Below are 15,340 nucleotides of genomic sequence, written 5' to 3'. Positions count from 1 at the left end.
TCATTTGCAACATTTAATAACACCTTCCATGTACCTGTCTACATAGGCGTCGCTGCAACTTAAGACAATTACTGTCGCAGAGTGCCACCGACTCTCCGATACCCTCGTCATGGAAGGTAGCCACTAGTACTTTTCACCAGTTTCTTGCGCTGGTCTGCAGCTCGCTGTGAGTGCCAAAATACTAACCAGAGAGCCACGTTCAGGCTGTGTGGTGGGTGCTCAAACGCTTTTCAAAGAAGCGAGCATCGATGAGGATCCTTCAGTGTGCGGCCGAGCATTGTCATGGAGAAGGAAACGCCCGAGAGTTATGTAACATGAGCTGCATGAATGAAATGAGGGGATACTCTCAGAGAATGACGACAGCACGCACTTCACCGTTGGCGGGAGAGTGTATTGTGCGCTCAGAACTGAAAAGTGCAACGTGACAGAATTGATGGACATATCAGACACATTGCGCCACACACCTGCGCGAAGCTTCATCTGATTTCCACTGCAGTTTTTAATTTCGCGACCGATCGTACGTAGAAAAAAATATAGCCTTCGTATTTTCGCAGGCCTAAGCTACTTGAGTTATACTGGGTGTAAATTTTAAGTTGCCAACCCAGAATAACACGAAAAATAAGCTTCACACGAAAATATTTGTAGAATCCAAAGTTGATTATTTTCGAGGGGGACATCTGCTGGTGCTAAAATTAGCCCGCAACCCCAGCCCCCTGGTAGTGGGGCGGAATGCAAATTTAAAATTTCAAATGGGAAACACCATTTTCTATTTCGGACTCAGGTTCTACATAAAAAAATTACGAACATTTTGTCTTAAACATTTGTTTTGATTCTTGGTAGTTCGCGCTGTTATTTAAGAAAATCCATGTTCTCATTTTTTAGTGGAAAATGATCACGGATGAATAAAAAATATTTACTTCGTGAATTTTGTTTCGTTAAAACTAAAACTCTCCGTTTCTCCCCATAGGGTGGGGTTTGAGAGAGAGGAATTAGAGTTTTACAAATGTTGACAAACAAAACTTATCCGAATCTGCGGAAAATATTAATATGTGGGTCAACATTTGTAAAACTCTAAAAAAAGATACATAGATCTCCATAAAAGGTTAAAAGACGTGATAAGAATATATAACGGTTTAGGAGATTTAAGAATATATTTAACACGACTGACTTCCTTACAAAAATCGAGTGAGAAACTGAAATTCATAAAATAATGCAATAATTTAATCGCTTGGTGCAGTAACGTTGTAAAAGCAACACTGTGAAAGTAAAAAGATAAAAAATTTTAGTTGCCGATGTTGTGATTACAAGACGGTCGGCAGAGCCACTCCAAACATTGCTTTTTCCTTTAATAGTCGAAAAACTCACGACTAAAGTATCTGCGATCGGAAACACCACGTTGAAATCACGCACGGGTCGCAAAGCCCATGATCGGAAAGCCAACTACTCAGGTTTTTTAAGTGTGAAACACACAATCATATCAATCCCAACGGTTACAAAGACACACATACAACATGCAGGCCGGATAAATGGAATTTAAATTTTTACCTAGAGCAGTGGAGAATAATTGTCGTTTCCCTTCGTTGTCAGGTAAATATCGGACAGGTAAGTATCTCCAATCCATTCCTAATTGGAACGCACTGCCCCAGTACCAGCTTGGCTGGATCTAAAACAACACGGTCTCCTCCTGCGTACGAAAAAAAAAAGTTATTTTCTTTACCCAATTCCAGCTTTCTGTGGTATTTGACTAAAACAGCCAGCCCCGCTCTCACGAGTTGGATAAAAAGAAAAGATCAGCAATACCTGAACCCTTCAAACATCGAACAATTATTCGACCTTATTCTGTACACTTTCACACAAGTACATTTATAAGCGTACTAGGTCTGCCGTGGTCCAGGACAGCACCTTTAGCTAGAAATCAAAGTTCACTGTTCCCGGGTTATAGCCAAGCCGCTGCTTCAATTTCGAATAAATATCACGAGTAGTGACAACCGAAACTTTTCGGCATAAGAAATCATCCTCGGTCTGCTAACGGCCTTGTCCGTAGTGAGGACGGAAGAGGTTCAGGGAACTCTTTTGTCCTTGATGCGGGAAACTGACCCAAAAAGGCGGAAGGACCAGCTATGAGCAACGGCATGAGGATGAAAAAGGCAATGGAGCCCACTGCATTAACGACACAGAATGTGTTTCCACAGGACATGTGTCCTGTAATTGAAAAAGTATCATGATGATCTCTCAATTGCCATATGGGGAGTGTGCTCCCTGCCGCCGTTGGATAAGCAGCTGCAGCAGCAAGTCGTATACTCCTAGCTCACTCATTTGTTACATAGTTTAATTCTTAATTTCTTTGCGTGTTTTTGGTACTTGCATTGTTTAATTCATCAATTTCGGGCGTATTATAGTATTTGAAAGTTGTAGCATCGCGTTTTAGTACCTGAATAGTGTAAAATCGCGTAGTCTCCTTCCGCCGCCGAGCAGTGTGTCAGCAGTGCGCAAGTAGCAGCATTACTGCATTTACTAGGCAATCTTGTATTTTAATAACCTTTTAAATTTTGTCGATTTGTTTGCGCTCTCTGTAGATTAGATCAGACGTTCTTTGCACAACAGTTTTTAGCATGGATAGGGACTGCAACTGCTGTGTTCGGATGCAGGCTGAGTTGGCATCCCTTCGCTCCCAGCTTCAGGCAGTGTTGGCTTCGGTCACACAGCTTGAGGCTGTTGCCAATGGGCATCACTGTGGGGGTCCGGATGGGGGTTTGTCGGGGACGGCCAGCTCGTCCCACGCATCCCCCGATCGGACTACGACTGTGGTTGCCCGGGATACTGCCCGCATTGAGGCTGATCCCTCACCTGTGGTAGAGTGGGAGGTCGTCTCAAGGTGTGGCAGGGGGCGAAAGACATTCCGGAGGGCTGAACGGAAGGCCTCTCCAGTTTGTCTGACGAACCGGTTTCAGGCTCTGTCTCAGGCTGATACTGATCTTCGGCCTGACATGGCTGGTTGTCCTGTTCCAGAGGTTGCCCCTCAGTCTGCAAGATCCGGGCGATCGCAGAGGGTGGGCTTACTGGTAGTTGGGAGCTCCAACGTCAGGCGCGTAATGGGGCCCCTTAGGGAAATGGCAGCAAGAGAGGGGAAAAAAACCAATGTGCACTCCGTGTGCATACCGGGGGGTGTCATTCCAGATGTGGAAAGGGTCCTTCCGGATGCCATGAAGGGTACAGGGTCCACCCATCTGCAGGTGGTCGCTCATGTCGGCACCAATGATGTGTGTCGCTATGGATCGGAGGAAATCCTCTCTGGCTTTCGGCGGCTATCTGATTTGGTGAAGACTGCCAGTCTCGCTAGTGGGATGAAAGCAGAGCTCACCATCTGCAGCATCGTCGGCAGGACTGACTGCGGACCTTTGGTACAGAGCCGAGTGGAGGGTCTGAATCAGAGGCTGAGACGGTTCTGCGACCATGTGGGCTGCAGATTCCTCGACTTGCGCCATAGGGTGGTGGGGTTTCGGGTTCCGCTGGATAGGTCAGGAGTCCACTACACGCAACAAGCGGCTACACGGGTAGCAGGGGTTGTGTGGCGTGGGCTGGGCGGTTTTTTAGAATAGATGGCCTTGGGCAAGTACAGAAAGGGCAACAGCCTCAATGGGTGCGGGGCAAAGTCAGGACATGCGGGGACCAAGCAGCAATCGGTATTGTAATTTTCAACTGTCGAAGCTGCGTTGGTAAAGTACCGGAACTTCAAGCGCTGATAGAAAGCACCGAAGCTGAAATCGTTATAGGTACAGAAAGCTGGCTGAAGCCAGAGATAAATTCTGCCGAAATGTTTACAAAGGTACAGACGGTGTTTAGAAACCGGTGGTGGAGTGTTCGTCGCTGTTAGTAGTAGTTTATCCTGTAGTGAAGTAGAAGTGGATAGTTCCTGTGAATTATTATGGGTGGAGGTTACACTCAACAATCGAGCTAGGTTAATAATTGGCTCCTTTTACCGACCTCCCGACTCAGCAGCATTAGTGGCAGAACAACTGAGAGAGAATTTGGAATACATTTCACATAAATTTTCTCAGCATGTTATAGTCTTAGGTGGAGATTTCAATTTACCAGATATAGACTGGGACACTCAGATGTTTAGGACGGGTGGTAGGGACAGAGCATCGAGTGACATTATACTGAGTGCACTATCCAAAAATTACCTCGAGCAATTAAACAGAGAACCGACTCGTGGAGATAACATCGTGGACCTACTGATAACAAACAGACCCGAACTTTTCGACTCTGTATGTGCAGAACAGGGAATCAGTGATCATAAGGCCGTTGCAGCATCCCTGAATATGGAAGTTGATAGGAATACAAAAAAAGGGAGGAAGGTTTATCTGTTTAGCAAGAGTAATAGAAGGCAGATTTCAGACTACCTAACAGATCAAAACGAAAATTTCTGTTCCGACACTGACAATGTTGAGTGTTTATGGAAAAAGTTCAAGGCAATCGTAAAATGCGTTTTAGACAGGTACGTGCCGAGTAAAATTGTGAGGGACGGGAAAAACCCACCGTGGTACAACAACAAAGTTAGGAAACTACTGCGAAAGCAAAGAGAGCTTCACTCCAAGTTTAAACGCAGCCAAAACCTCTCAGACAAACAGAAGCTAAACGATGTCAAAGTTAGCGTAAGGAGGGCTATGCGTGAAGCGTTCAGTTAATTCGAAAGTAAAATTCTATGTACCGACTTGACAGAAAATCCTGGGAAGTTCTGGTCTTACGTTAAATCAGTAAGTGGCTCGAAACGGCATATCCAGACACTCCGGGATGATGATGGCATTGAAACACGCGTAAAGCTGAAATACTAAACACCTTTTTCCAAAGCTGTTTCACAGAGGAAGACCGCACTGCAGTTCCTTCTCTAAATCCTCCCACAAACGAAAAAATGGCTGACATCGAAATAAGTGTCCAAGGAATAGAAAAGAAACTGGAATCACTCAACAGAGGAAAGTCCACTGGACCTGACGGGATACCAATTCGATTCTACACAGAGTACGAGAAAGAACTTGCCCCCCTTCTAACAGCCGTGTACCGCAAGTCTCTAGAAGAACGGAGGGTTCTAAATGATTGGAAAAGAGCACAGGTAGTCCCAGTCTTCAAGACGGGTCGTCGAGCAGATGCGCAAAACTATAGACCTATATCTCTGACGTCGATCTGTTGTAGAATTTTAGAACATGTTTTTTGCTCGAGTATCATGTCGTTTTTGGAAACCCAGAATCTACTCTGTAGGAATCAACATGGATTCCGGAAACAGCGATCGTGTGAGACCCAACTCGCTTTATTTCTTCATGAGACCCAGAAAATATTAGATACAGGCTCCCAGGTAGATGCTATTTTTCTTGACTTCCGGAAGGCGTTCAATACAGTTCCGCACTGTCGCCTGATAAACAAAGTATGAGCCTACGGAATATCAGACCAGCTGTGTGGCTGAATTGAAGAGTTTTTAGCAAACAGAACACAGCATGTTGTTATCAATGGAGAGGCGTCTACAGACATTAAAGTAACCTCTGGCGTGCAACAGGGGAGTGTTATGGGACCATTGCTTTTCACAATATATATAAATGACCTAGTAGACAGTGTCGGAAGTTCCATGCGGCTTTTCGCGGATGATGCTGTAGTATACAGAGAAGTTGCAGCATTAGAAAATTGTAGCGAAATGCAGGAAGATCTGCAGCGGATAGGCACTTGGTGCAGGGAGTGGCAACTGTCCCTTAACATAGACAAATGTAATGTATTGCGAATACATAGAAAGAAGGATCCTTTATTGTATGATTATATGATAGCAGAACAAACACTGGTAGCAGTTACTTCTGTAAAATATCTGGGAGTATGCGTGCGGAACGATTTGAAGTGGAATGATCATATAAAATTAATTGTTGGTAAGGCGGGTACCAGGTTGAGATTCATTGGGAGAGTGCTTAGAAAATGTAGTCCATCAACAAAGGAGGTGGCTTACAAAACACTCGTTCGACCTATACTTGAATATTGCTCATCAGTGTGGGATCCGTACCAGATCGGGTTGACGGAGGAGATAGAGAAGATCCAAAGAAGGGCGGCGCCTTTCGTCACAGGGTTATTTGGTAACCGTGATAGCGTTACGGAGATGTTTAATAAACTCAAGTGGCAGACTCTGTAAGAGAGGCGCTCTGCATCGCGGTGTAGCTTGCTCGCCAAGTTTCGAGAGGGTGCGTTTCTGGATGAGGTATCGAATATATTGCTTCCCCCTACTTATACCTCCCGAGGAGATCACGAATGTAAAATTAGAGAGATTAGAGCGCGCACGGAGGCTTTCAGACAGTCGTTCTTCCCGCGAACCATACGCGACTGGAACAGGAAAGGGAGGTAATGACAGTGGCACGTAAAGTGCCCTCCGCCACACACCGTTGGGTGGCTTGGGGAGTATAAATGTAGATGTAGATGTAGACGTTTCCAGAGTAGTCCCCGATTCAGATCTCCGGGAGGGGATCGCCAATGAAGAGGTGATGATGGGAAAAGTACGAAATGCCAAAAACGGGATAACAATATAAGAGTCAGAAAATGGAATGAAGGAGTTTCAACGTAGTAGGAAAGCTAGAAAATCTGTAAAAGAAAATACAAAGGCTCAACCTAGGTATAGTGAGATTTCTGGTCAGACGAATAAAGGGTAATATCAACAGCGTCAAAAAATGATATAACGGGTGTACGATTCGCTATGAATAGGAAAAGGACATAAAAAGAGATAATGTGAACACTTCACTGATGGGGTAGTTCTCATTAGATTCAATAGCAAACCTACGTCAGTAACAATAGTTGAGATATATATGACAAGATCGTAACCAGAAAAAAGAAGAAATAAAGTACATGGGAATACAGAGTGGTTTATTCAGCATGCGAAGAGAGATGAAAATCTAATAATCATTGGGATTAGAACGCAGTTGCAGGGGAAGGAATAGAAGAAATTATTACTGAAGTATATGGTCTAGGCAGTAGGAGTGAGGAAGGCGAAAGACTAACTGAATTCTGTAATAAATTTCAGATAGTAATAGCGAATACTCTGATCGCGACTCAGAAGAGGTACACTTAGAAGAGACCCGGAGGCACAGCACGATTCCAGCTGAATTAAATCTGGGTCAGACAGACGTTCCGAAATCAGATCTTGTACTCGAAGGCACTTACTGGAGGGTATATAGTCACAGTAATGATGAAGAGTGGTACTGAAGAATCGTCGTGGAAGAAATTGGGATACTGATGTACTAAGGAATGATGAGAGTCGTTTTTAGTTCGCTACGGATGTGGATATTGTGATAAGGAACATCATAGTAGGCAGTTCAGCGGAAATAGAATGGAGAACTCTAAAAAAGGCAGTCACTGATAGATGTTGGGGCGTCACAAACAGGTACCGGAAGATGGCTGCTGAGAAACATTGGGTGACAAGAGAAATATTTCTTATGTTTGACGAAAGGGAGAAGTACAAAAATGGTAGCACGGGGCAGCCAAAGATAAATGACTGCAGCAAAAATATGAAGAAATCGAAAAGAAATGACTCATCAATCCTCTGACTGGTAAGCAGAGATGCGCCACAAATCCCTCTTCTGTGCCGTCTCTTCATCTCAAAGGAGGAATTGCAACCAACGTCATCAATTATTTGCTGGATGTATTCCTCTACTGTTTGTACCCTCGACAGCTACTTCTAGAAAGACGCCAACTCCTGTCCCTTCTTCTTGTTGGTATGTTACATACACTCCTGGAAATTGAAAAAAGAACACATTGACACCGGTGTGTCAGACCCACCATACTTGCTCCGGACACTGCGAGAGGGCTGTACAAGCAATGATCACACGCACGGCACAGCGGACACACCAGGAACCGCGGTGTTGGCCGTCGAATGGCGCTAGCTGCGCAGCATTTGTGCACCGCCGCCGTCAGTGTCAGCCAGTTTGCCGTGGCATACGGAGCTCCATCGCAGTCTTTAACACTGGTAGCATGCCGCGACAGCGTGGACGTGAACCGTATGTGCAGTTGACGGACTTTGAGCGAGGGCGTATAGTGGGCATGCGGGAGGCCGGGTGGACGTACCGCCGAATTGCTCAACACGTGGGGCGTGAGGTCTCCACAGTACATCGATGTTGTCGCCAGTGGTCGGCGGAAGGTGCACGTGCCCGTCGACCTGGGACCGGACCGCAGCGACGCACGGATGCACGCCAAGACCGTAGGATCCTACGCAGTGCCGTAGGGGACCGCACCGCCACTTCCCAGCAAATTAGGGACACTGTTGCTCCTGGGGTATCGGCGAGGACCATTCGCAACCGTCTCCATGAAGCTGGGCTACGGTCCCGCACACCGTTAGGCCGTCTTCCGCTCACGCCCCAACATCGTGCAGCCCGCCTCCAGTGGTGTCGCGACAGGCGTGAATGGAGGGACGAATGGAGACGTGTCGCCTTCAGCGATGAGAGTCGCTTCTGCCTTGGTGTCAATGATGGTCGTATGCGTGTTTGGCGCCGTGCAGGTGAGCGCCACAATCAGGACTGCATACGACCGAGGCACACAGGGCCAACACCCGGCATCATGGTGTGGGGAGCGATCTCCTACACTGGCCGTACACCACTGGTGATCGTCGAGGGGACACTGAATAGTGCACGGTACATCCAAACCGTCATCGAACCCATCGTTCTACCATTCCTAGACCGGCAAGGGAACTTGCTGTTCCAACAGGACAATTCACGTCCGCATGTATCCCGTGCCACCCAACGTGCTCTAGAAGGTGTAAGTCAACTACCCTGGCCAGCAAGATCTCCTGATCTGTCCCCCATTGAGCATGTTTGGGACTGGAAGAAGCGTCGTCTCACGCGGTCTGCACGTCCAGCACGAACGCTGGTCCAACTGAGGCGCCAGGTGGAAATGGCATGGCAAGCCGTTCCACAGGACTACATGCAGCATCTCTACGATCGTCTCCATGGGAGAACAGCAGCCTGCATTGCTGCGAAAGGTGGATATACACGGTACTAGTGCCGACATTGTGCATGCTCTGTTGCCTGTGTCTATGTGCCTGTGGTTCTGTCAGTGTGATCATGTGATGTATCTGACCCCAGGAATATGTCAATGAAGTTTCCCCTTCCTGGGACAATGAATTCACGGTGTTCTTATTTCAATTTCCAGGAGTGTATATTCCTTTCCTTGCCGATTCCGCAGAGAACGTCCACATTCCTTACCTACGAGCAAATTTTCGACATTCTTCTGTAGTCCACATCTCAAATTATTCGATGCTCTTCTGTTTAGATTTTCCCACAATCCATTTTTCACTGTCATACAATACTGTGCTCCAAACGTATATTCTCAGAAACATTTTTCTGATATTAAGGCCTATATTTGATACTATTACACTTCTCGTGGCCCTTTTTGTCAGTAACAGTCTGCTTTTTATGTTGTCCTTGCTCCGCCTGTAATGGGTTATAATGTTGCCTAGGTAGCAGAATTCCTCAACTTCGTCTGCTTCGTGATCGTCAGTTCTGATGTTAAGTTTCTCGCTGTTATCATAACTTTTGACTTTTCCGATTTAGTTGCAATATGTATTCTGTACTCATTGGACTGTTCATTCCGTTCATCAGATCCTATAAGACTTCTTCACTTGCTCTCAGGATAGAAACGGGGTCAGTGAGTCTTATCACTGATATCTCTTCACCTTAGCATTAGTGACTCTCTTCACCCTTTCTTTTATTTCCGCCATTGTTTTTTTCGATGTATGGATTGAACAGTAGAGGCGAAAGACTGTCTGACACCCTTTTAAATCCGAGCACCTCGTTCTTGGTGTTGCAGTCTTATTTTTCCATCTTGGTTCTTGTACATATTGTATATTACTCGTATTTCCCTATTCCTTACCCCCTATTATATTCCTGTCTGTTCCTTAAAAATAAAAGCTGTTTATAGCAAAATTTAAATTGTCTGTGTTAGATTACATTTGAAAACTGATTTTTAACTTAAACAGAAGGATGTTGTAGCAAAAAAAAAAAAAAAAAAAAAGAAATACAGATTTAAGATATAGCGGTAGAAAATGCAATTTCCTCGTAAAAAAGTTTTAGAAGAACCACAACAACAATAAACACATCAAACATTATTTCCATACTTCGTCGAACTGTTATTCATAAACAACATAGCCGTCAGAAAAGGAAACTCTTGTCTTTGATCATGATGAAGAACATCCTACTGAGCACAAAATAACGGCATGACTACATAGATTTTTTATGTTTGTGCGTGTAAACTATACTTGCATCGAAATAATTGTGTTGGTTGTATAGAAGCGCAGAAGTTATGCGATTAACTAATTATTATTACTTATAAAATGCAATTTATATGTTGTAAGGACATTAAATACACAGTGGACTAATACTGAATGATGAGTTGTTCTGTTTATGTGCAAAACATAGAAACGGTAAACAAAGAGAAGTCGTCGGTTTCCAGGTTCTCTCTCACATATTCATTTATGTTTCTTTCCCCACCAATGCTATCTACAACACCGCTAATCCTACAATTTACTATGTTTTTATATACTGTGCCAAAACTGCCGACCTGTAATTTTGGTAGAGCGAAACTCTAGCCCTATTCCGTCAAACATGGTGACACTTGCCTTGCAAGATATATGCGATAAGTGACTCCACTCAGTGCTGTCCACCAGTTTTATGGAGTCTACCATTGACATAGTTAATAGTGAGAGAAGTTCAGTAACTTTCCGGTCATTCATTTATTCAGCAGCAAGTGACTACAACATGGTTAAATGGCTTTACAATTTGCTGTCAACGAGAGAAAGCAGCATGATACTGCATTTACCAGTCCAATCCCTTTCCCATATACATAGAACACTGACAAATTACAAATTAAACACTTCTCAGGCATTGTATACATAACAGGAAGGTTTTACATGAACGCCGGCCGCGGTGGTCTAGCGGTTCTGGCGCTGCAGTCCGGAACCGCGGGACTGCTACGGTCGCAGGTTCGAATCCTGCCTCGGGCATGGGTGTGTGTGATGTCCTTAGGTTAGTTAGGTTTAAGTAGTTCTAAGTTCTAGGGGACTTATGACCTAAGATGTTGAGTCCCATAGTGCTCAGAGCCATTTTTGAACCATTTTACATGAACGCTCACTTATCGAATCGTTTGCTCGCTCTTCATATTGTTGATGACACTTCCCGCTACTACTGTACAAAAATCTGCGATTACACGAATTTTTTCTCCCCAAACGACATATTTTGGTCTTCGTTGATTGGGATGATTCACGTATGTCCTAGGTGGCTCTAGCACGGGAGTGGTTGGGGAGAGGGGGAGAGGGGGGGGGGGGAGGGCGATAGTCGAGTGTCCACTGCACTGAGAGCTCGGTTTTATGTTATTTTGGTGAGAAAAATATTCGAAAGCGTATCAAGACGAAAACTGTTTTGGGCTTACGGCAGCATTAAGGAAAGGTGGGCATCCAAGGTTTAGTGTGGTGCTGGCGGTCCCGAGCGTGGATAGCTAATGTGGACTGCAGAGAGACATCACAGAGAATAATCAGTTCGAAATAAGAGATTGGGAGTTCCATCTGGAACATCGCAAAGCGGAGAGAGAGGCAGTGTTCGCAGCGATAGCCCAGAACGGTACTTGCTGAATTTACGGGTAGGTGAAAGGAGTTTTGGTCGGTTGGCGGCCACGTAGTTTTCTGTTAAGTTTACTAATTTCCAGGGTTGACTTTGAGCGTCCAAGGGTGCTAACGTATATTAAGTCTTATCTTTGACAGTGTGTTAAAGGAGGAGGTGCTAAACACCGCAGGTAAATAAAGAAACTTCACTTTTAATATATATTCTTCTCCGTATTTAATCTTTCCCCTCTCCTTTTCAGGTATTTTCACTTATATGCTGTTGACACTATTTCTCCAGTGTGAGCTGATCGCTCAGCCACGGTGATGGACATCACTAGAATATATTCAATCTGTAGTCGAGGACGTTGGTTTTAAATCAAGTTCTGAGATGGTTGCCATATGAATGAAAATCGTAGCGAGATGCAACGAAACAGTAAGGATATAGAAAACACAAATAAATAAAATGAAAATTATAGAGTTTTTCCGTTATTAATGCGATAAAAATTTACTTCACTCACGATGTAGACGTAATGGGATCTCATCCTCCTTTAAGTCTGAAGCGGACCAGTTCTGTGTCTTCCACGTTCTACATTGTACGATATTCTGGGAATCTTCCTGCTCATATTGTGGGAGGTTGCGTATCCAATCCAAGTGATGTTTGTGTACTATGAAGAGTTGTGAAAACTTGTTCCAACATGAAAGTGGAGTATTTCTAGATCTAAGTCCCCGCAACTCATTTTACTCTTGTGTGTTTGTGTGTGGTTCGTGTCCTGAAAGTAGGAGCGTATCTTCCTTATAACTCTCTCTTTAATGATGAAGAATATTAATTGATCCTTGTGCACTGCAAGCTTTTGTATACAACAAAAAAGTTGGCAAAAAGAATATGTATAGATTATAACACAGGTGTTTGGGATTGTTCAACGTCATATAAAAATTCAAAGTTTATCAGTACCACTAATTCTGAACATCATTCTATAGCACCATATGAAATGAAATAATCGGATGGCATTTTTGGCTGGGAGACCCCCTCCGGGGTTGTTCGGTCGCCTATTGCAAGTCTTTTATTTAACGCCACTTCGGATACTTGCACGAAGATGATGGTGAAATGATGACGAGGGCAACGTAACGCCCAGTCCCCGAGCGGATATCATGTCCAATATGGCCGCGAGTCGAACCCGGGCCCCTGCATTACAGTCTGCCATGCTCACCACTCATCTACGGAGGCGGATCTATAGAACCACCTATGATTCTCGATTTTCTTCTTTTCCTTTCTCCATACAGTCCATGCTCTACTTGCAAACAATGCTGTGCTCGAAACTTACATTCTAAGAAATTTTCTCCTCAAATTAAGTACAATTTTTGAGTCCGCTACCTCCTTAAAGTGTTATTTTGATACAAAGGTGTAATCCGAGCACTTGGTTCTTGCTTTTTCGATCTTATTTTTTGCTATTTCCCTTAATAAGGTCTTCTCACGATTAGTTTTTCCGGATGCTTCTTAGTTTTCCCACATCCATTTCTCCTTAGGTTCCCTGATCTTCCCATATATTTTATTCCTAAGTGGCTTAGATACCTGAAATTTCCTGAAAGTTTTTGTGTTTTCTCTTTCATCAATCAATTGTAGAATAGCTTCTGTTACTCAAGGTCCTTCGTAGTTGCCTTCATTGTATCTATACTTGCCTCGAAATTCTGTGATTGCCCTTTCAATGACGCGATTCCCTGTTAGACTAAGTTACCTATTGTGAAAATGACTACAGCAGTATCTAAAGCCTTAGAGAACTTCAGACGCCCATCGTTCCAGAGTTCCTCACTGGCACACTCAAATATTATAGTTGCTGAAATGTTCAAGGAAAATTTAGCCTCTCTTCGAATAGGTACCCGACTCACACAGTTGTTCAACCAAACGGTGGAACTTGAAAATACTCTCGGCATGTTGATGGTGATAATTTTTTTAAACAGTTAGTTTAGGCAAGGATATAGAATTGTTATTTCACGCCTTAAGAACTAAATTTTATAGGTAACACAAAAATCTTATCGCATAACAGAGAATCAATGGTTATTCATTCAGTACTTGAGTAAAAGCTCTGTGCTTCATATTCCACGAGGGGGAGGGGGGACTGCTCCCCCCCCCCCCCCCCCCCGCCACCTCTTTCTCAGTTTGCTCAGGACTGTTTGCGCCAATACATGTAGACTGTTTCTGCAACAATTTACACTTCGTATGGACTTCTAAGCCAGCACGAAGTGCATGCAAATGGGTGCGAAAACATTCTAGACCTATTGGGGACAAACAGTCCTCAGCAAATAGATTACAGCATGACGAATAGAGGAATTAACAACCACAAGGTTTAGCAAAAGTGTACTAAGCCTTGGTTATGTGGGCAAGTTTGTGGCCAGTCTTTTCCTACCGGGAGCTCGGCGGAAACCAGGTGGCCTTTGTTATGTATTGGCCTGGGGAGACTTAGAGCAGGGAACGGACTGAACAACTGCGCGATCGTTACGCATGGGGCGGGCGTTGGGTTCAAACTGTTGGCCCGCCCGTATCGACCAGCCGGAAGCGACCACCTGCGACCCACCGCTTTAGCGCTCGTTAGCGGGGACTTGGCGCCTGCCGCGGCAGCATCGTCAGCTGGAGAGAGAGCAGGAAACGAATACTGGAAAGGCTTGTGGGCTTTTACTGTTTACGCAGAATCTGTGCAACCTAAGCCATAAATTAATGAAAAGCCACATAATTAACATGAAACGAATCACAAGGCTGGATTAAAAGGTCTCCGTTAAGTTGCCGCCTAAAATTCGGATAAAATCCCAAGCTTTTAATGACTGCCTACTTCGTCATCGCCAGGGCCTAACACACAGCTCGTGACGACGACGCTGGAGATGGTCATCGAAAGTTCGGGATTTTATCCGAATCTGACGAGGTAAAATCTTTTTAATCAAGGCATCTGTCGCGATATACTTCAGAGCTGTTTCAAATACGCATCTCGTTATCGTACTAGTGCTGCACAAATGTAGAACTACAAGGAAAGGCAAACTTGAACATAACACTTTTTTTTTTAGTAAAACGACGTTGCAAGCAACAGTTCTTCTCTGTATAATCTCCGACTGCCCCTACGCACTTGGTCCAGCTCTTGACAAGCCACCTTGTTGAGCGTGGAAGGTTTCGTGACGCGCCTCCGCAACCTCGGCAACCAATAATCTTGGTACTCAAACAGATGCTCCTTCATCGGAACACTCCATCCTCTACTTGCAAACAATGCTGTGCTCGAAACTTACATTCTAAGAAATTTTCTCCTCAAATTAAGTACAATTTTTGAGTCCGCTACCTCCTTAAAGGGTTATTTTGATACAAAGGTGGAGCGCGAAAGAGTTCAAACCTGTCTTATACCTTTTGTAATCCGAGCACTTGGTTCTTGCTGTTTAGATCTTATTTTTTCCTATTTCCCTGAATAAGGAGCTAGTTAAGTACCTGTACGGTGGCTGTTCCAGCAGCTCAAAACAAAAGATTTTCAATGCATTGGATTGTTCTCCCAGCTGTGTAAGGACGGAAATTATCTTGAACTTTTTAAAAGCTTTCCGTTCTCCGTCTTAATTTTGGATTTCGGATCTCGCAGTAGTTCACAGTAACTATCACTATTCATTGTTTCACTTTCAGGAATGTAATTAATCAGATCTTGATCTTTCAGTTTGTTTCCTCGGCCTCGGCCTTTGACCGTTTCTGTAGACCAATGTATTGTTCCCACA

The sequence above is a fragment of the Schistocerca nitens genome, chromosome 4 (genome assembly GCF_023898315.1).
Source record: "Schistocerca nitens isolate TAMUIC-IGC-003100 chromosome 4, iqSchNite1.1, whole genome shotgun sequence".
In the NCBI taxonomy this organism is placed as follows: domain Eukaryota; kingdom Metazoa; phylum Arthropoda; class Insecta; order Orthoptera; family Acrididae; genus Schistocerca; species Schistocerca nitens.
Note: the sequence above shows the minus strand (reverse complement) of the source record.